General features: G+C 30.3%; 1 protein-coding gene across 1 annotated transcript in view; it reads left to right on the forward strand.

The window, feature by feature from the left end:
• Positions 1-4,087: 4,087 nt before the first annotated feature.
• Positions 4,088-22,223, forward strand: part of myd (mayday) — a 94,566-nt gene continuing 76,430 nt past the window's right edge. The window contains exon 1 of the mRNA XM_065498549.1: positions 4,088-4,670. The gene's annotated coding sequence lies outside the window, so the exon portion shown is untranslated. The remainder of the gene's footprint in view (positions 4,671-22,223) is intronic.

The raw sequence follows: 22,223 nt of genomic DNA on the forward strand, positions 1-22,223 counted from the left end.
AACCACTTTCAGTTTTCAAAGTGGAATTGATATTTGATTTTAATTATTTGGTTTTCTAAAATTTTTAATCAGTTTCTGTACCAACGCTGTCAAATTAAAATCAGAAATACAGAATTATGAAATATTTTTGGAATTAATAAATTACACGGTATTGAAATCATTCCGAACGAAATGTGTGACAGGCCTGAAAGTTTTTAACTAAGGGTTTAAAAGTTACAGATTTATTTCCCTCTTTTTCCGAAGCTACCATATTCCAACTTATGTCAGGACCAAAAGTAATAATTATTCTTGAAATTTCAAATGAAAAAAGCCATCACAAGAATATATCGGAGAGTCATGTCAAGCATACCATTTGGATCGTCTTCAACTATATTTTCATAAAATAAGATGCTTTTTAAATTCAGAAATATTGTCAGAAATAATTATTATTTTTTTGTCAGGTATATTTGTCAGCCTATGATTTTTTTAGTTTTATTTACATACATATACATATGTACATTAGAGTGACAATCAGTTGTATGGAAAAAAAATGTTGTTAAAATTTTGAAGAGTGCCGGGTGGAATATTGTGACACTAGTCCTAAATGTTAAGTGCTGAAAATTTGAGCCAAATCGAGCAACGATTTCTGGACGCGCATCGAAGTCAAAGTTCAGATATATGCAAAATTTTACTGTTAATATGGAATAAATAGGTGAAACTCGCTAACTTTCTGCATTGTTTTCTAGAAATATGTAGATTTATTTATACTAATGAATATTACATTAAAAAAATGTATCAGTATCTCCTTTGGTTCAAAATGACCCAAAAACTGTATTATCGCCAAAATTAGAGAAAAATGCAAATTTTTTAGTTTTTGAAAAAATTTTGCTACTAAATAAATACTTTTGCAATTTAATGCAAAAGAATCGAAATATGTACGTAATTATTGTTGTAATGAGATATAAATGACAAAATGTGTTTCAAAAATTTTAAAGTTATTACAAATTCGCCAGACCATTAACGTGTTTCAGGCCACTTGAACAAAAAATTTAGAAACAAAATTAAGATATTTCGAGAAAAATTAAAATAAAAGCTCATTTTTACTTAAAATATGTCCATATTTACTTGTATATGAGTTTTTGTCTTCGTAGGATACCGTTAACCTATTCGCAGGTATGGCCAAAAAAAATAATTTTGTTTTAAAAATTTTGTTAAACAAATTTCAGATTTTTTCGATCATCACATTGGAGTTTATTGAGATCAAAATAGGGAATAAAAATATGAAAAAATTATGTCAATACCTCTTACAGTTTTTCCGTACCTGCGATTTAAATTTTGCGTTTTTCAAGAAAAACTAATTTTTTGTCCATATTTAGGCGAATGAGTCCAATTTCCTTACTGTTATGAATTTTAAGTAAAACCTATTCATAATATTATAGTCCTTGTAATTTTAAATATGTTCTGAAAGTTTTACTAAAATCGGAAAACGATAACCTTTGAATCGTGTAGGTCAAAGGTCAAATTTTTCAATATTTGGAATTTCTAATGAAAAGATAGCGAAATGTTATATATTTTTGGGCCGATTTTCATGAAACTTGAGGAAAATATATATTGGGGTCTAGCATTTACAACAACAGTGCAAAAATGAATTTTAACCTTTAAGAGGACTTGGGGTCAAAATGGTTCTGTTTTTCGTGATTTTAAAAGTTAAGGGTAATTTGGACCCCAAGTGCTGCTAAGGGTTAATTTCCATTTTTGTGCTGTTATTTTAAATTCTGGACTTTATGTTATATTTTCCTTAAGTTAAATTAAAATCGGCCCAAAAATATATAACATTTCGCTATCTTTTCATTTGAAATTCCAAATATTGAAAAATTTGACCTTTGACCTTCACGATTTAAGGGTTAACGTTTTCCGATTTTAGTAAAACTTTCAGACCATATTTAAAATTACCAGGATTATAATACTATGAATAAGTTTTACTTAAAATTTATAACAGTAAGGAAATTGGACTCATTCGCCTAAATATGGACAAAAAATTAGTTTTTCTTGAAAAACGCAAAATTTAAATCGCAGGTACGGAAAAACTGTAAGAGGTATTGACATAATTTTTTCATATTTTTATTCCCTATTTTGATCTCAATAAACTTCAATGTGATGATCGAAAAAATCTGAAATTTGTTTAACAAAATTTTTAAAAATTTGAAAATTGAGTTTTGAAACAGCCGTTAAAAAAAATTATTTTTTTTGGCCATACCTGCGAATAGGTTAAAGGTATCCTACGAAGACAAAAACTCATATACAAGTAAATATGGACATATTTTAAGTAAAAATGAGCTTTTATTTTAATTTTTCTCGAAATATCTTAATTTTGTTTCTAAATTTTTTGTTCAAGTGGCCTGAAACCATAGAGAACATAGAGCGGAAACTCGAAAAAAACTCAAACAAAAAAATTACTCAAAAAAGTTACACATACGAGTGTTGTTTTTGTTTTCACCTAGTTTGTTTTACTAATATATTCTCACCACTTAGGTTTTTGACAACTGAGTTAGGTCTTTGACAGGAGAGTTTCCGCTCTATGTGTTTTCTCTATGCCTGAAACACGTTAATGGTCTGGCGTATTTGTAATAACTTTAAAATTTTGTAATCAAATTTTGTCATTTATATCTCATTACAACGATAATTATGTACATATTTCGATTATTTTGCATTCAATTGCAAAAGTATTTATTTAGTAGCAAATTTTTTTCAAAATCTGAAAAATTTGCATTTTTCTCTAATTTTGGCGATAATACAGTTTTTGGGTCATTTTGAACCAAAGGAGATACATGTAATATTCATTAGTATAAATAAATCTACATATTTCTAGAAAACAATGCAGAAAGTTAACGAGTTTCACCTATTTATTCCATATGAACAGTAAAATTTTGCATATATCTGAACTTTGACCTCGATGCGCGTCCAGAAATCGTTGCCCGATTTGACTCAAATTTGCAGCACTTAACATTTAGGCCTAGTGTCATAATATTCCGGCACTCTTTGAAATCTAAAAAAAAAAATCGGCTGTCACTCTAATGTACATATGTAAAAAAAACTCAAAAATTAATTCTTATATCTGCCAAAATAATAAAAATCATAGTCTGACAAAAATTTCTGACAAAAAATAACAATTATTTCTGAAAAAAAAATCTAAGTCTGACAAATATTCTTGACAAAAGAAATAAAAATCAAAGTCTGACAAATATTTCTGACAAAAAAATCAAAAAATAACAATTATGTTGTGATTTTTATTATAAATGTCATAATTGTTACAGTCCCTGGCTGAGATATATGCAAAAACTCCAACAAATTTTTTTGAACCACATTTCATGATTTTTTTTTCCTTATTATTTTTTCGAAACAATTTTTCACTTAATTTTTGTTTTAAGAAACATTTATTTTTCACCAAAACTTGTTTTTAATATTAATCTTAACTTTGGTTAAGGGTATATAAGATTCTGCATAGCCGATTATAGGACTCTTACTTGCTTAATTTAAATGTTTCCTCTTAAGAAACCAAATCAACTACAAAAGTGGGAGTTTGGTAAACTTTTCATCTGGCCACATTTTAAATACTGTTAAGAGTACGCGTTAGTAGAAAAGAAACAGATTTAAGAGAGTCCAATTTGTATTGTATGAAACGCAAAGGGGGAAATGTTTTAACTAGTTTTGTCTGTCTACACAGTCAGAGAGGGCACCATGTTAGCCATGTTTAAAACAAGTTGTTATGGTAACAGCAACAACATTTACTTAAAACAATCAAATATTTGTAGCACAGTTTCGGTTGTAAGCCACAGTAATGCACACGTTGCCGGTGTGCTGAAGTTTTTTGTGAGAAAATCCAATGAAACGAAAAAAAAAAATTTAATAAATTAATAAGCGTATAAAAAAAAGAAACAACAACAAAATAATATCTAATAAAATACACAACTGAGTGCAATTATAAATATAACGGTAATAATAATAAAAAAAATAGAAAGCAATAACAACAAAATACTCGTTTAAAATTATCTAGTAGAAGTAAAAAAGGTTTAGACAAATAAACGGATACATTTTTAAACTCGTATGTTTCGCAATAAAGAAATTTATTTTTATTTATTTTTTATATTGATTTTCTTTGGGGAATAAACACCCAAATCCAAAATAAAACACAAAATAACATCGATACCTACTACAGAATTTATTTTTGCTCTGCTTGTTCTTGTTCGTTATTGTTATTAAACGACAACAAAAACAACAACAACAAATAGTACATGGATTTTCTTTCATGTGTGTAAAAACAAACTGTTGTTGTTGTAAGTGTCAGTGAGTGAGTGAGTGAGTGCGTGTAAAGACATAAAAGAACGTGCGTTTATTATTGTAACATTATTTCGTTTCGTGTTCAGTTATGTTCTGTTGTGTTCAGTTCTGTTTTATTTTGTTTTGTTCTGTTTCGTTTGAGTGTTTTATGACAATTTAAAAAGGGGCGTTATTTACAGCGTGTCTTTGTTATTGTGTCGGGGTATTACAACTACTACAACCAACACTTCAGCAGCTCCTTCCGCAACTTCTACTGCTGCTCCTGCTTGTGTGCTTTTCGCTTTGTTTGTTTGTAGTGGTGCCAATCTTGCCTGTGGACTCGTTTTGTCATTACTTGACAAGTGACACCTGAGGTAATATCATAATATTAATAACAATAATATAACTTTATAAGATTTACTATACCTACATACCCACCTACCTACTAGATAGCATTCATATTAAACACATTTTTACTTGCATAAATACTTTAAGTATCTTTTCCCCCCTTTATTCATTTAGCTTGGTATGTGGAATATCTTTGTATTTTGATTGTTTTATGCCTGTTTCTTGTTTGTGTTTCCACACACTGTTGAATTTTTTTATGGAATTATTTGTGAGACCAGTTGTATGAGTGATATTTTAATAAATTATGTAAATATGTATGTATGTAGTATCTGAGTTAAAAAAAACACATGCAATAGCGTTAGCTTATGTGCTGTTTTTCTATAACGAACGAGTGCTTAGAGTGGACGTTTTAAATGTATTTTGTTTTTGTTACAATAACAAAACACATGTTAAATTTCCACTCAAAGTACTCGTTCGCTATAGAAAAAACAGCACATTAGTGTGCAAACGTGCCAAGTCCACTTTTTTATTAAAATTGTTTTAATTATTGGTTCACTCATTAAATTTAAACCAAAAACGTAAAAAATAAATATGTTATCATCTCTATTTCTCTATTTTCACTAAAGTTATTCTCAAGAGCTTTAAATTCAATAACTCCACTAAAAAGAAATTAAACTGTGATTATTTATCATTATAAATTCTACAAAATAAGTAAAAAAAACTGCATTGTTCGATTTCAAAAATATTAAAAACCAATCATTTTAAAACATTGTTTGTGTCTCCTATAAAATTTGTGAAAAGAGACTTTTCATGTTTGCACACTAGAGTGCTCCAAGATTGTATGGACGAAAATGGACTAGGTACAGGCCGTCCCCCCTCTAGAATGGTTCTATGTATTGTAGAAACTCGTGTAAAATATTAGGATGATAGGATAACGCTAACTGGTGCCGCAACGACGCTGAAGTTTTGAGGTGCATTTACAAGGGGAAAAAATACAATTTTTTCAGTTTTTGTAAAAATTTTGGCATTAAATAATTACTTTTGAATTTAATTTAAAAGAATCGAAATGTACACGTAATTGTCGTTCTAATAAGATATAAAAGAAAAAAATTGGTTAAAAAATGTTAAAGTTATTAAAAAAATCGCCAGGCCATTAACGTGTTTCAGGCCACTAGAACAAGAAATGTAGAAACAAAATTAACATATTTTGATAAATATTATAATAAAAGTACATTTTTACTTAAAATATATCCATATTTACTTGTATATGAGTTTTTGTCTTCGTTGGATACCGTTAACCTATTCGCAGGTATGACCAAACAAATTTAATTTTTTTAAAGGCAGTTTCAAAACTCCAATATCAAATTTTTAAAAATTTTGTTAAACAAATTTCAAAATTTTTTGATCATCACATTGGGATTTATTGAGAAGATAATAGGGAATAAAAATATGAAAAAAGTATGAAAATAACTCCTATAGTTTTTCCGTACCTGCGATTTAAATTTTGAGATTTACAAGAAAAACTATTTTTTTGGCCATATTTTGACGAATGAGCCGAATTTCTTTACTGTTATGATTTTTAAGCAAAACCTATTCAGAATATTATATTCCAGGTAATTTTAAATATAGTCTGAAAGTTTTACTAAAATCGGAGAACGTTAACCCTTAAATCTTGAAGGTCAAAAGTCAAATTTTTCAATATTTGGAATTTCTCATGGAGCAAAATGTTATATATTTTTGGGCCGATTTTGATGAAACTTAAGAAAAATATAACACATAGTCTAGTATTTACAAAAACTGCAGACAAATTATAATTAACCCTTAATAGCACTTGGGGTTAAAATTAACCTCAACTTTTTTCTTTTATTGGATTAACTACAAATCTATATGTCAAACAAAAAAATAATTGTTTACAAATCGTGACTGACTCCAAATTTTAATGCCGTTTTAAAAACCAAAAATTTCGAAAATTTTCTAAAAAAAATTTATATTTGTAAAATAAACTGCGAAGATTAAAAACATATCAAGATTTGCTTAAGGTTATTTTGTTGCGGAATTTCAGGTTTTTCAGTTTGTTCAATAAAATAAACCATTTTTGAGTTACGCGAATATATGTTGCGCAACCTCTCCATTTTCGAAATAACGGAATATCTCGAAAATACGAGCTAACCTAAAAAAACGGTTAGCATCACTGAATTCAGCGTGCCCGAATTAGTTTAAGCCGCTGGGTGCCCCGCTTGACAGTTTTTTCAACTAGCACAGTGTTGCTAAATAAAAAATTTACTTTCAATTGTAAAGCCATATGTACGTTTCTTTCTTATAATTTTCGGAATTTAGACTTCCCGAAAATCCCGGAACCCCGGCTAGGGATTTCGGAATTCTTTATCAAACCCCGAACACCGGAATTTCAGTCCCGATTAGCATCTCTAATGGTAATTCAGATAATTTATTAATCTTATATATAAAAAGAAATGTACATTTTGATGTCACCACTAACTGCGAAAACGGGTCGACCGATTTCAACCAAAATTTAGATGGTTTATGTGAAGTTTGCACCAAATCGCCATAGTGGTTCCGGAGATATGGCTGAACCGATTTTTATAAAATTTTCAGTAAATCTTCAGATTTTTGATTTTCGGTCTGTGGGCGGAGGGGCGTGGTAAAATCAAATTTTTACACTATACCGCTAATGACACTATACCTAATGATTTCAAGGTCAGTAATTGTGGCCAAACATTTGCAAATAAAAAAAAAAGTTAAAAAAAATCCAAAAAAAAAAATTGTCAAAAAATTATTTTTATTTTTTCATTCGAGAAATAACAACTTTGTCAAATGACCACCACAGTGTTTCGGTTGCGATGTCAGGTCGGGGGAGTCCGTGCTTTTTTTGTCCGACACCATATATTCAAATCGAGATGCAATATAAAACAGAATTATTGTAAGGGCCAGCAACGCGGACCGGGTTCAGCTAGTTATATTATATATTTACTATTAAATATAGTTGGTCTTATCATGTCATAATGTCCTAATATGTTGTTATTGCATTTCAAGCAAAAAATGTCCTAAAATAATAGTACTCTGTATGATATGTTTATTGTGTTGTCGTAACCAACCAGCAGAGACCTGCTCCGAAGACCTAAGATTCGGTTAAGTCGAACCGCCGAGTCGGGAAATATTAGGACATTATGAAAATATGACTGATAAGAGACTTTGTGAATTGACCAAATGAATCTAAAGTGTTATAACACCTTAACTAATAGAGATCAGAAAAAACTGTTAAAGAGTTTCATTAAGCGCTTGCAGTCTTAAAAAAAAATACAAAATGTGTGTGAGATATTAACGAAATTTTGTATACGTTTGAATGCCAATCGATGCCATTATGTATGACATCGCTGCGCCTTCGCCGAGTATGACTCTAAGAAAACCAGACAGGAAAATGTCTAAGGGGATCAAATTGCATGGTCTCGGTGGCTAGTTCACATCACCTCCACGTGAGATGACCATATCCTCAAATCGATCGTACAGAATGTCCAATGTGGAATGAGCTGTTTAGCTCGTGTGGTTGGTGTCCATTTTAATTCAGACTAATAGAAGTTGGCAATAATCGCCATATAAAATGCCCGCCGTTGAGGTCTGGCCAACGTCGTTCTCAAACAAATAGAGACCGATTACGCCATTAGGCCAAAATTTTTCGGTATACGTTGGAAGCTCTTACGGGTGTTGGATCGTTGTTTATTGAACCAGCGGGCTGAAATCAACTGTCAAAGTTCGGATGTCTCTATTGGAAGACCTTTTAAAATCCATATAAAAAAACAATTTTGTATTAAGTTATTTTTCATTTAAATTTAAAACTTATAAAAGAATTATTCTCTCACAATCTAGCAGCTCTTGGAAACATAGAAAAAACAAGTAAGAGTACTATATTTGGCCGTGCCGAATCTTAAATACCCTCCACCTAAATATGATGGTATAACAACTGAAATAATATAACAATTTCTAGAAAGACTAGTTTACGCAGAAGATATTTTATTTCAAATGTACAAAAAATTGTATCTAATTCAGCAATTTATAGCTGAAATTCCTATTAGAACGTCATGAACCGATTCTTATAATTTTCACCAGAGTTAGTCCTTTTATTATAAAAATAACGTGTGTAAAGTTTTATGGTATTATCTGCAATATATTTACACAAATAACCAAAAATATGTGAAAATTGTAAATTCTTTTTGTTGGCTGTCTCATATTTTGGTTCATAGCTCTGGTTCTACCGATTTTGCTGATTTTCAATACCAAACTGCTTAGGACAACAATAAACATATTTTTTGCAAGTCTACCAATTTTGTTTGCGTATTTTGGACGTGGAGCGTGTTTTACACAGACAGACGGACATGGCTCAATCGACTTAGAATTTCATAAGGATCAAGAAAGTATATACTTTGTTGGGTCTCAGATGAATATTATATGGGAGCTATGACCTATTATGATTCGATTGTCATAAAATATTTTAACGTGATTTTTATGTATTTATATGGGAGCTGTGGCCAATTATGGATCGATATTTAAATAATCTTGTAGTACGATTGTTTTATTCAAATTACTGATGGGTGTAAAATTTTGGTTCAGTACAGATTATTTTGGATATTTGTGCAGGTTAATGTGTTTTCCGGAAGTGGTTCTTATATGGAGGCTATGACCAATTATGGGCCTATCATCGTAACATTTGGTACATAGGTTTTATATTGAACAAATTTGTTTCGAATTTCAATCTGATAGCAATATTTGTAAGAAATTTATGAGGATTTTAGTGATTTTCGGGAGTGAACCTTATATGGGAACTATGGATAAATTTGGACCGATATTCACAAAATCCTGTAGTATGATTTCTAAATATAAATTACTGATCTGTGTGAAATTTTGTTTTGATATTGATAATTTTAGATATTTATGTAGGTTATTGTGTTTTTCGGAATTGGTCCTTATATGGGAGCTACCACCAATTATCGGCCGATCTTCATAGAATTAGGTACAGCGATTTTGGTATATATGAGGATTATTTATGGCGAATTTCAACTTGATAGCAACATTTATAAGACATTTATGCTTATTTAAGAGATTTTCGGAAGTGTACTTTATAAATGGGGCTACACACACAGACGGACATGGCTCAATCGACTTAGAATTTCATAAAGATCAAGAAAATATATACTTTGTTGGGTCTAAGATGAATATTTCTCAATGTTACACACAGAATGACAAACTTATATATACCTTCATTCGCCACTTGTAGTGGTGGATTGTATAAAAAATAAAAATCAATTGAGTATGTATTAAATAAACAAACAAGGGATTTTAAGAATAAAATCTCCATTGAACACAAGATTTTTATCACTGTATGGGTGTTTTCTGAGACTATGTGTGTGTGTGAATATGTAAGTATGTTAGAGTATTATAAAAATAGGCCTGATTAAATTTTAACAATTCTTATGAGATTTGAGCAGCAATTCTTTTTTATTTGTTTTTTTAATGCAACCTTTTTAAAATGCTAGAGTACAATAAACTCGATGTATGTATGAACTTACAAAAGCTTAACTGGAGCCTTAAATATTTGATAAAACCAACGTGGAAGCAAGAGCTTCAAAGGATTTCTGTTTACTCAGGAGTGATGGAGTACTTATGTCTGTGTTTTATAGCTAGTTTAACTAATTATTGCCCTACACATAATATAGTGTTTTAGGATATCATTTAGTTGGTATATTTGTATGGGAGTTTAAAGTTTGTTTACAGAACAGATTCATTGCTCCAGTATTCATGCATTAAACATATTCTCCTAGTAGCTCCACTAGTAGAATTAACTTTGTCTAAAGCCTAAAATCTGTTGATAAATAAATCATTTAACTCATTTCATAAAATAAAATTAATAACACAGGTCAACACTAATCACTATATAGATTTGATGCATCATGGTTACCTAAGTACAAAAATTGTAAAATTTTTTAATTCTATGGATAGATTTTTTTTAAAATTTTTTTTTCTAAAATTGTGAATTTTTTAGATATTTTTCCACATAATTTATGATAACTCAAAAAGGGTTCAACCGATATTATTGCAGTAAACTTAGAAAAGTTAAAATTTACGTAGCATTTATTTTATTGTAACGAAAATTGTAACAAAAACAAATTACATGTAAAATGTACACTCAAAGTGCTGCTTGTAAGCATATACAATTTTGTGAAAATGAGCGAATTCACTTAATTGTGAATAAATTCGAAAAGAATCAATCGATTTTTATAAGCGATATCTCATTTTGTTCATATTACATGTGGCTTTCCGATAAAGCAATAAATTTTGACAATTTCTGCCGTTTTTTTAATGATTTTTTTAAAACAAAAAAATTTGGTATTTTCACGTAAAAATATATTTTTTGCTTCAATTTGTTATTATAACTTCGAAAATATGGGAAAAATGTTTTTAAAATTCAATCAATCGAAAGAAGAACATTAACTACTGAATTTTATGTATATCAAACAAAATAATAAAATTTTGTGAAAATGAGCGAATTCACTTAATTGTAAAATAAATTCGAAAAGAATCAATAGATTTTTATAATCAATATCTCATTTTGTTGTTATTATATGTGGATTTGCGATAAAGCAATAAACCTAAATAATTTCTGCCGTTTTCGATTTTTCATAATTTTTTTAAAACAAAAAAATTTGGTACTTTCAGGTAAAAATGTATTTTTTGCTTCAATTTGTTATTATAACTCCGAAATTACTGAGCCGATTAAAACACAATATATAAACGGATTAAAGGTTATGTAAATTTTAACTTTTCTAAGTTTCAATAATATCGGACTAACTTATTTTGAGTTATCATAAATTATGTTGAGAAACATCTAAAAAAATTCACAATTTTAGAAAAAAATCTATCCATAGAATTGAAAAATTTAACCATTTTTGTACTTAGGTAACCGTGATGCATCAAATCTATATAGTGGTTAGTGAAGCCTTTTTTTTGCAGTTGACCTGTATTATCATTTAGGAGTTATTTGATTTAAAAAAATAATAATTTAGCTTGATCTTTTAAGATTTTAGCTTAGAATAAAAGAGGAATAAATATGTTATATTATTTCATTCTGTTAATCCTCATTACCAAAAAAAAAAAAAACTTTCCTGAGGACTTAATTTGAAAGCCAAAAATAAACTTTTATTTAAGTTCAACTTAAAGTTAGTGGAATTGTTAAGGTGAATGCTATTCCTAAACTGTTAGAGAAAATCTCAGCAGACAATCTATCGCATAAAACTTCTTCATTGCTGTCTATTAGGGTATTCACCGATTAACGGTTAACCGATTAATTTTGGACGGTTAACTGTTAGAATAATTCAAAATTGACGATTTTCAAATAACGAATAAACCGATTAATTTGTGACGATTAACCGATTAACCGAAATGTATTCTTTTTTGCACTTTATATAGAAATATAGTTTTAAACACACAAATTTTATTTCTTAACTCGTAAACATTCCCTTCTAGCAATAGTTTTTTTAAGTATAGCACAAAAACTGACTAAAGAATTTGGAAATGACCTTTTTTCTAGAATGTTCTATGATGATTTTTGTCCTAATGAGTCGGAGGTCGATATGGTAATAGACGAAACTGAAGACATTACTGAAACGAGTCTTTTATCACAACTTAATGAAAGTATTAAAGTATTCAAAATCTAAAAATCCATATTATGATGGAAGATTTTATATGATTAGAAAAAACTAAAAAAAAAACTGAGAAATTGGATATTCTTTATCATGAATTACTTTTGATTTCTCCAACATCTACAATCAGTGAGATAGTTTTTTTAAGTCAAATTTTATTAAAACTAAATATTATTTCAGAAGATCTCCCTACAATGCTAGAAAAACTCACATGTTTATTTATTGTTTTGTTGAAATGTTATGTTTTGTTTGTTTTTTATGTTCATTTTATTAACAAAATGCTTAAGTACACAAAATTCTTGTTTTTCTTTTCAATTTAAAATTAAAATGGAAATTATTCGGTTAACCGATTAAATCTAAACCTCAATTAATTATTTGCTCGATTAACCGATTAAATCAGAAACCCGATTAATTGAATACCCTACTGTCTATACGTCAACATGGATTCTACAAACATCGTTCAACAACAACTAAAATTCTTGTTTATTAATCCTTCGTTTATCAAACAAACCCACGAACCCATGAATGTTGGCGATGTCAAAATTCTTAAAATTTTGGAAAACTCTAATGGTAAAAACCTACTTCAATCTAATATTGACAAACTTTCCCAATGGAAATAAATTTTTCAGAATTAAAAAAATTGGCTCCAACTAACTATTTTTAAATGAAGAAACTTTGGAAAAAGTTCATAATATCATTGATCTTGGAATATTGTTAGATCACAGGCATAACTTTCAGTAAAACAAATTGGACTTGGTTTACATTACAGAATGTCTGTATACATCATTTGTACTTCCTATTCTAGAATATGGATCCATTATTTGGTATCCTTGCTATAATATTTTGTAGAATAGACTCTAAAAAAATAAAAAAACACACAGTGGTATCAGACCTTGATAATTCCAAGTAAGCTGCTTGAAGATCGGCTATCAACAGATTTCTATTTTATCCAATATTTTTCCATTTTTCTTTTAAAACTGAAAGCAAAATCTTATTTCGTACTCTAGTGCCAATTTGCAATGAAATTTGTTGCCACCATCATAGAACCATAGCATAGGTATTAAAAAATCAATACTTTTTACACATAACTAGACACAAAGACTATTTAAAGGCGGTTTTTTTGTTATGTTTTTTCTCCTTTATTTGGCATGCAAAAAAAAAGAAAAAGAATTTTATCATTTTATTGTACAACATGTATCTAAAGTACTGATATACTGGTACTTGCTACACATTCATTTGTATCTACATTCGTATGCATACAAATGTTGAACGTATATCTACGTTTGACTGGAGTGTATGTAGCAGGGAGTTTGATTTTTGACTTGTATATCATCTTATTTATGTCCGTATTTAAGTTTATTGTTAGTTTCCTTATTTGTTGGTAGATGTTGGGTTTGTTTATGTAGCTTTTTAACTAACTGCTACTGCTGTTTTGGTCTCCTGTTTTGTTGGTTGGATACTTTTTGACTACTACATACATACATGTATACAGTATCGGTCCAAACTTCTTGGACAGAATTTAAAAGAAAAATAAAGTAAATATTTTAGAAACAACAAATGCACTCTAAAATAACAATACATCCTCAGTAGTAAAATGTAAAAAAAGATAAAAAATACGACAAAACATATTGGATTATATAACACATAGACATTTGCCAGATTTGACAATTTATCGTTTACAGTTTCTTCTATATATAATTTGTCATATCAATGGGAGGTGCACGCCTACTAGTGCTAATTTGAATGGTAGGTGCCACGCTAACTATTGATAGCAATCACATTCTTATCCTAGATATTAGTATTGATGGTAGAATTACCCATAATAAATTTATAGAAGCTCTCTTATAATATCCCACTTCATAACAAAGCTGCCACAGCTCATTTTGTTCTCAAATTTTTTATAAAAACGACAGAGATGCTTTGACGACTCTAACTATTATAGTTTCGTAGATATTTTATTTTTTAATTTACATCATATGGGAGGTACCACGCCCACTGAGGCTACTACTCCCATTTTTGACTCAAATATTTATACAAACGGTGGAATTGCTCATGTAAAATTTGAGGACTCTAGCTTTTTGTTTCCTAAATATTTAATTTTTATACCCTTCAGCTTCGTGAGAAGGGTATATATAAGTTTTTAATACTAACTTTGAATGAGAGATACCACGCCCACTTGAAATTTCAAAACAAGTAGTAGCCTAAGTTCCTTAGAGACATACATTAAAATACTGTAAACATTTCAAGCTAATCGGGTCACCCATTTAGCTGTCAAACAAATAAACATACAAACACACATTCATTTTTATATATATAGATTCCTAAACGGGATGAATTTCTAAAAAAAAAATTCCCGGGATGTTGGAAATTATACATTTAACTGTCAGCCCAATTAAATGTTTAATGCATAACAACAAATTTGATCATTTAGACATGTTTATGCTGAATTATTTTATTAACAATAACTTCTGTTATGAAAAAAGAAAAATATTTATATCCAACAGGAAAATTATCTTTTCTAGTACTTAATACAACTTGAAATTTTGAGTTCTTAAAGGAATTATTAATATTGTTGTATTAAATGATATAACATTGTTTTGCAAAAAAAGTATTTGGCCTCAACAGACAAACATACAGAAAAAGCTAGTGGTATGTCAAATTTTCTTCTATCTCGAACGAAAAACAAAGTCGATTAAAATTGGTTTCCTATATATGGAAAACTTTTTTCGGCAGAGTTCTTTGATTTTGACATTTGTGTTCAAAGTGTCGAAAATACAGAAATCAAATTTTGTATAGAAATTTTTAAGATTTCGTTCGACTTGTCGTTTGCATATAGTGAAATGAATGATATCAAGTTTCATTCACTTAGAAAGCTAAGTTGATAACAGTTTTTTAGACGACCACATTGTACGACACATCACATTTTTGAGACAGTATCATATTAAAGTGTATATTTTTAAAACTTTAACATAGGCATAAAACGGAATGGATTTTATTTTAGCTACTGTACCAAAATGTGATCGTCTAAAACATCTTTAAACAAATAATTCAGTAAAAATAAAGAACAAAATGTATTTTATGAGGTCGTGATTTTTGATTTTCACGCCTCTTAACTAATAGGGAAACAATACTCCTGCCATTTGACTCCTATTAAATTTGAAGAAGCTGCGTCATTTTTGAGGAAAAAATCATTACTCAAACCATGGCTAAGCTTGATAAATACAATGACCACTCTGCACTATCAATTTCAATGTTAAAAAAGTGTTTTACTGAATTTCGATATAGCCGTACAAGCACGAAAGATGATGAACCCTCTGAACCCCCAGTTGAGGTCTCTAACCCGAAACAATTGAAAAAAAATAACGATATGGTGTTGGCCGATCGGAGATTGAAAGTGCAAGAGATTGTAGAAGCCATAGCATCTCGATGGCTCAAAGGTTTAAATTCTGAATGATCGATTGGGTATGAGAATGCTTTCCGCAAGATGGGTGAAACGTGGACGAAACGTGGATTCACCACAACACACCAGATACCAAACATCAGTCAAAACAAATATTTTTTGTTCCATTTTTGACGATTTTGGACCCAAATAATCCAGCAACTATTAACACATACTAATATATATAAGATTCTCTATTATTGTCATTGGAATATGTATATGACCATGTATGACAGTGACGCCTTCCTGTTCTGAAAACCCTTTCACGAATTTGGATGATGTGTGAAGTTAAATTCGAATTTAACTAGCACAGACAAAAACCACATTTTTAACATTGATCATTTTACAGTCAACATAGCACTGTTAAGCACTTAACAGTCATCATTAATAAATTATAGTACATGAAATATATCTGAAATATGTATCTGAAATAATTTCAGAACTATAAAAAATATAAAAAATTATAAAAAAATAAATTTCTGACGTGAATAGTAAGAAGTAATATTGGAATTTCAATAAAATTGAGTTTTTTGAAAATAAATGCTGGAGAGGATTAGTGACCTTGGGAACTGGGTGAATGGTTCGCATACTACACTATATAGAAATGTTGGTGCAAGGAGCACTTGTTGGAACTGTTATAGTGGGATATCTGAAATAATCTTGGGATTTGAGAAAATTTGATTTGAAAAATTGTATTTTTTTGAAAAATTTTCTAGAAAAGATATGTGACCATTTTTGGAATTGTGCGAAAGGTTCGCATATTACGCTATATATATATAATGGTCAAAGAGGCACTTGTTGGAATTGTAGTAGTGGGATATCTGAAATAATCTTGGGATTTGAGAAATTTCGACTTGAAAAATGTAATATTACTGGAGAGGATTAGTGTCTATTTTGGGAATTGTGTGGAAGGTTCGCACATTACACTATATAGATGTGGTGGTCCAAGAGGTACTTGTTGGAACTGGGGTAGCGGGATATCTGAAATAATCTTGGGATTTGAGAAATTTCGACTTGAAAAATTTTATTTTTTTTTTGAAAAATTTTCTAGAGAGAATATTACATTTTTCAAGTAGAAATTTCTCAAATCCCAAGATTAGTTCAGATATCCCACTACTACAATTCCAACAAGTACCTCTTGGACCACCATATCTATATAGCGTAATATGCGAACCTTTCACACAATTCCAAAAATGGTCACAAATCTTCTCCATAAAATTTTTCAAAAAAATACAATTTTTCAAATCAAATTTTCTCAAATCCCAAGATTATTTCAGATATCCCACTATAACAGTTCCAACACGTGCTCCTTGCACCAACACTTCCATATAGTATAGTATGCGAACCATTCATCCAGTTTCCAAAATGTTGTGTAAAGGTCCGAAGCTTTCACCAGAAATGCAACCCTCACCATAACATATCCGCATTACTATTTGTCTGCGATATAAATGGTTTCCTTCGTACTCTATAGCTTTTGAGCCAGCTGAAACTCCTCTTCTTTGTACAGTCCTTACACTTAACTCTTGATTAAGAGAATATATTACTCTAGAAGCTTTTGTACAAATTGGTCGAACGCCTCTGTAAATAGTTTCCATATATTATTCGGCATATATGACATACATTTGTGTGTTAAAAATACCCTTTTGGAAAAAATATACTCTATTTTAGATGTTCCGAATTTGGATGCGTGTAACTTATTATAGGGACCAAATAACTGTTAGTTTGCAATTTTATCAAAAATACAACAGATATTTTTTAAAAAAATTCCAAAACCGAAAAATGTCCTTCAAATCAATCAAATCCAAAACAAAAGTCGGCGTAAAATTAAAAACAAAAATATCTCTTGAACTAAAAGAGATAACCAACACATGTATGCGTATTTTTGTATACATATATTTTCAATTACTAAAAATTTTGTATGCCCGACTTTGGAGGACCTCTCAACTACGATGACTATCTGAAATAATTTGAAGAATACCATTGTAAAGTAATTTAGACAATTGGCAAATTGGAATAATTAATAAATTATCTCTTTAGTTTTTTAAATATTTAAGATTTTGTTTCCCTATATAAATATTTTTGTCCAAAATGTTTTGACCAACACTGTATGCACTTACATATATGGTATGTGTTCGTTCATGTGGTATTTTTTGGATTTTTATTTTTTTTTGTATTTTTGGCTTTAATTCTGCTCTAACGCTCTTTGCAGTATTTGTTGAATTTGCTTGTGTGTTGCACAATATTGTGTCTTTTTGGCTTTTTGCAAACTTTTGATACCAAATACAAATAAACATTTTGTACATTCATAATGTTTGTTCTGTGTTTTGTTGTGTAAGGTTTGGTAGTCATATGTAGAGGCAGTCGGTCTGGTAAACTGACAGGCACAGAAATACAAAGACCTTAGCCAAACAATTCATTGGGTGTACAGTTGTTGGAATAAGTGTACGTTTAGTGAAATTTTGGGAGTAGAATGAAATATGATTAAATTATACGAAGTAAGACTCGAACCCATCTTTTATAGGTCCCGTTAATATAGTTAATTTTATACGATTTAGCTCAAGTTCTTCTCATCCTTAATCAAATATGAGACTGAAACTTCAAAAGGTTATACCCCTTAATCTGTGAAAATCTCTGTTGAATGAATTTTTTGGAATGTTTCGTATTCAGAGAATTGTTATTTGGCCAATACGATTTCTTTATTCACATATCAAGTTCTGCGCTTTAAGAACTTTATTTTTACTTTACAATTTGGCTATGGGTTTTATTTTAATTTATTTATTATTTAAGTTTCAATACTATCAAATAGTATTTTTAAGACTATCATTCTCACAATTTGTTCGCCCACTTTTCCAACTGAGTGTAGAATGCACAAACCCAAAATTCATATAAACAAATACAAATCTAACAACCCAAATTTATCATACCGCAACACGTCCATACATGAATTCATACATACATACAACATACCCATGGAATGTACTATTTAATACAAACATTTTACTTCCATTTACTCACCAACACACTCGTAATCAAATGTGGACCAAAGCCAATGGGTATTTATTCGTACTTTACAGTTAAATAAACGAACTAATGTTCATTTTTATTCGTTTCCAAACATTTTGGACTCTCATTTTTGTTTTCTTGTTTGTTATGACCGACCGACTCTTTCATACTATTTGATGTTGTTTTAGTTGTTGTTGTTTTCATTATGTGGTTATTATTGTTGTTGTTGGTGTTTATGTCTTACACATCCATTATGTCTACACATTCAGTGTATGAGTAATTATCTGCGGATTTGTGTCTATTTGGTACTACACCAAGTACCCATAGTGCACTTTCACTTTCATATTAATGTCGTCCGTCGTCTTGTGAACGAGCACATTCATGACGATGACTTGTACATTCATTTATATTCATGGCACCAACTCATACTTGGCTACTCAGTTTGGATGAGTGTCTTATGTTTGGGCCAACTAAATAAACAGAAAAGTAATAAAAGAAAAACAAAAAACATGAAGAGAAGCGGAAGAAAACAAAACAAATCAAAACAAAGCAAAAATGATACAAATATAAATATGTTTGGCAAATGCACTTTTCGAAATGGCATCCGACCAACAGCTGAGAATCAAATAGCAATTACTTGTCTGTCTGCTCTACTGTTTAAAAATCCGCAAGTTTAAAATACTGCAACAGAAAACACAAAGCACAGTGGGGGAATTCCAAAAACAAAGTTGAAATAAATCAGTAATTTCTAAACGAAAATTCCGATTTTAAAAAAAATTTCCCATGGCGATATAGACTTTAAATACCAAAGAGGGACGGAAATACATATTTTAATTAATTAACAACACAACATTTAACAATATTTATGACCTCAATGAATTTTATGGTGTTGTACATATTATAAGACGTACCAGAAACTGCAAACGTTTATAATCGAATGGCAGTTGGTCGGAAACATTGGTATCCCTGGTATCACAACGTCTTCTCCTTTGTACTTTCCTGTAAGTATTGTTGCTTCAATGACCTTATTCATCAGTTTTTTTTGCCTCAAGTCGGGTGCCATTACTAAGACGTGGTTGGTTTATGTTTCGGAACATTATGATTACCTATCCGACTTTCAGTTAGAGATTGTGATGAGGAAATTCTTATAATTTCAGCGAGTTTAAAAACTCGGTTGGATATTTGACTGCATCATCTTGGAAATTAACGGAATCTATCGATTCGTCAACATTAATGTTTTTCGCATCCAATATAGCTCGTTCGCTCAACCAATGAGTTCGGATTTTGAATCGTTGAACTGGCAGAAAGCGACTAGAAATTGTATGCAGCCGGTCGAAATGTCAACCGGCAATTGTTTAGAAAATACTTCTCTAGATTAATCGTTCTGCAGCTTGAGTTTCTTGACGTGTTTCCACAAAACGGACAACTTCAAACATGTATTAAGTTTATCGGCATGTTGGTTTTTTATTGATTTGCATATTTAATGGCAACTTAAATGCTGAATGAGCAGTTCGACCGCCAATGCAATATCATTGAGAGTATTGTTGCCAAAATCAAAATTCAAAAAAAATTCCCTCCGGCTCAATCTTTCTCAACTTTCATAAGAATGTCGTACGCATGTTTTTGTTGTCGATTCAACTGTGGAACGCTCAAGGCATCGCAATCATATTGTTTTTCGCGTCGCAACTTTATTAAATGCATCGTGCATCGCACAATTACGAGCTGTCATTCCTAACTCATATAATACCTTGTTCGACTTCATCAAGCACATGTCCTCAATTAATGCATCTGATGCAAAATATCATCACACTTGGCATCTTTGTATTTGTTCCACAAATCAGTGCGTTTGATGGGAAGCATGTTGAAATAATTATCGAAAACAATGTTCGTATTTAATGAGCATTTGACGAAAGCACAGCATATCTGAGGGTGTATTCCCAATGAGAGTTATTCTTTAACAATCGTGTCATGCAAATAACCTTTTATAGTTCGCAAATCTTGGAATGATGTTGGGCCACGAACGTTGACTAATAGCAAACGCAAATAGAAACACTCATCGTTTCTTCGATTGATTGTGGAAATGCGACCTAATCACTGTGGTTCCAAATCAAAATCTAGGTGGACAAAATTATTTGGCAGTCTTTTTATATAGAATTGGAATCTCCAATTCCAAAAAAAATTTAAAAGATCAATATAAACTTTTTTTCAAGTTACAGTAGGGTCTAGATATATAAAAATCAATAATAAATAAAGAAATATTTCTAAAAATTCCATTCCGTAAAAATTAAAAAAAAGTACTTCGTCTGGTGCTGGCGGCTACAATTTTTTTACAAAGACATTCCCCAGAAGTTTCTTTAAATGATGTATATAGTCATTGGACGGGCTTCGACGGTCTTTTTTTTTGGCAAGCTACATTCTTAGAAAAAAAAATTATCAGTATATTTGAGAACCAAGTTTAAAGGACTATAACTGGAAAATGGAGAGGCCCATAAATATAAGATATACATTTAATAAAATCCTATATCAATTTTTATCTATGTTTTGAAGTATGAATTTCTATATAGATATATCTAATTTAGTAAAGCAGTAAAATATTAAAAAAAAATTACCGAAAATATGATTCAAAATTTGTTGAACTTCTGGCGCTTCTGTCGAAAAACGAAATATCCAATTGAAAAACCCATTTGTATTGGAGGAGAGCGGATTGTCAGCTTCCGAAAAAATTTAGTTTTTCCAAATTCTGAAGATATCGATTTTCATAATTTTGTCCACCTAGATTTTGATTTGGAACCACAGTGGCTAATGCGGAATGATGTTGGGCCTTGATGTTGGATTTCCTTGTTTCCGAGCTTGAAATTTCTTTGACGATTGCTTCCAAGTTTGGATAAATTCATCATTCCGGCATATTTCGAAAAATCTGGTCAATGTTGTGGATGGCGGTCGATCAACTGGTTGTAATACATTCGCCTCATTAAATTACACTCTTTGACTATTTTAAAATTTAAAGACTAAATGAACAACAGTTGAATGGCAAATGATAAAATGCGCCAGATTGCTTTGTTACTGCTAACATAGTGGTACATTTGAAGTGACTTCATCGTTGGAATTCTCCGCACTAAATCCAATCACAGCCATATCACTGCCTTTGGTCACATATTTGCAGATGTATTTGATGGATTTCACGGAATGGCGAGATTCGACGTTGATATGTGCTTTGAATGCTAAAATTTTTGTACCTTATCTTTTATCCTTTTGATTAATTCTTAATAATTTCATATAAACCTAACCGGGGAAGATTTGGATCCAATATTAGCAAAAAACCAGACTATGGTAATTAAAATATGGAAATTCTGTGTGTTATTTTAAGCCGGATAGGGTTAACTGTTAAACTGCTCTCACTTATTGATATTTATGATCAGTAGACTCTG

The sequence above is a fragment of the Calliphora vicina genome, chromosome 1 (assembly GCF_958450345.1).
Source record: "Calliphora vicina chromosome 1, idCalVici1.1, whole genome shotgun sequence".
Taxonomy (NCBI): Eukaryota; Metazoa; Arthropoda; class Insecta; order Diptera; family Calliphoridae; genus Calliphora; species Calliphora vicina.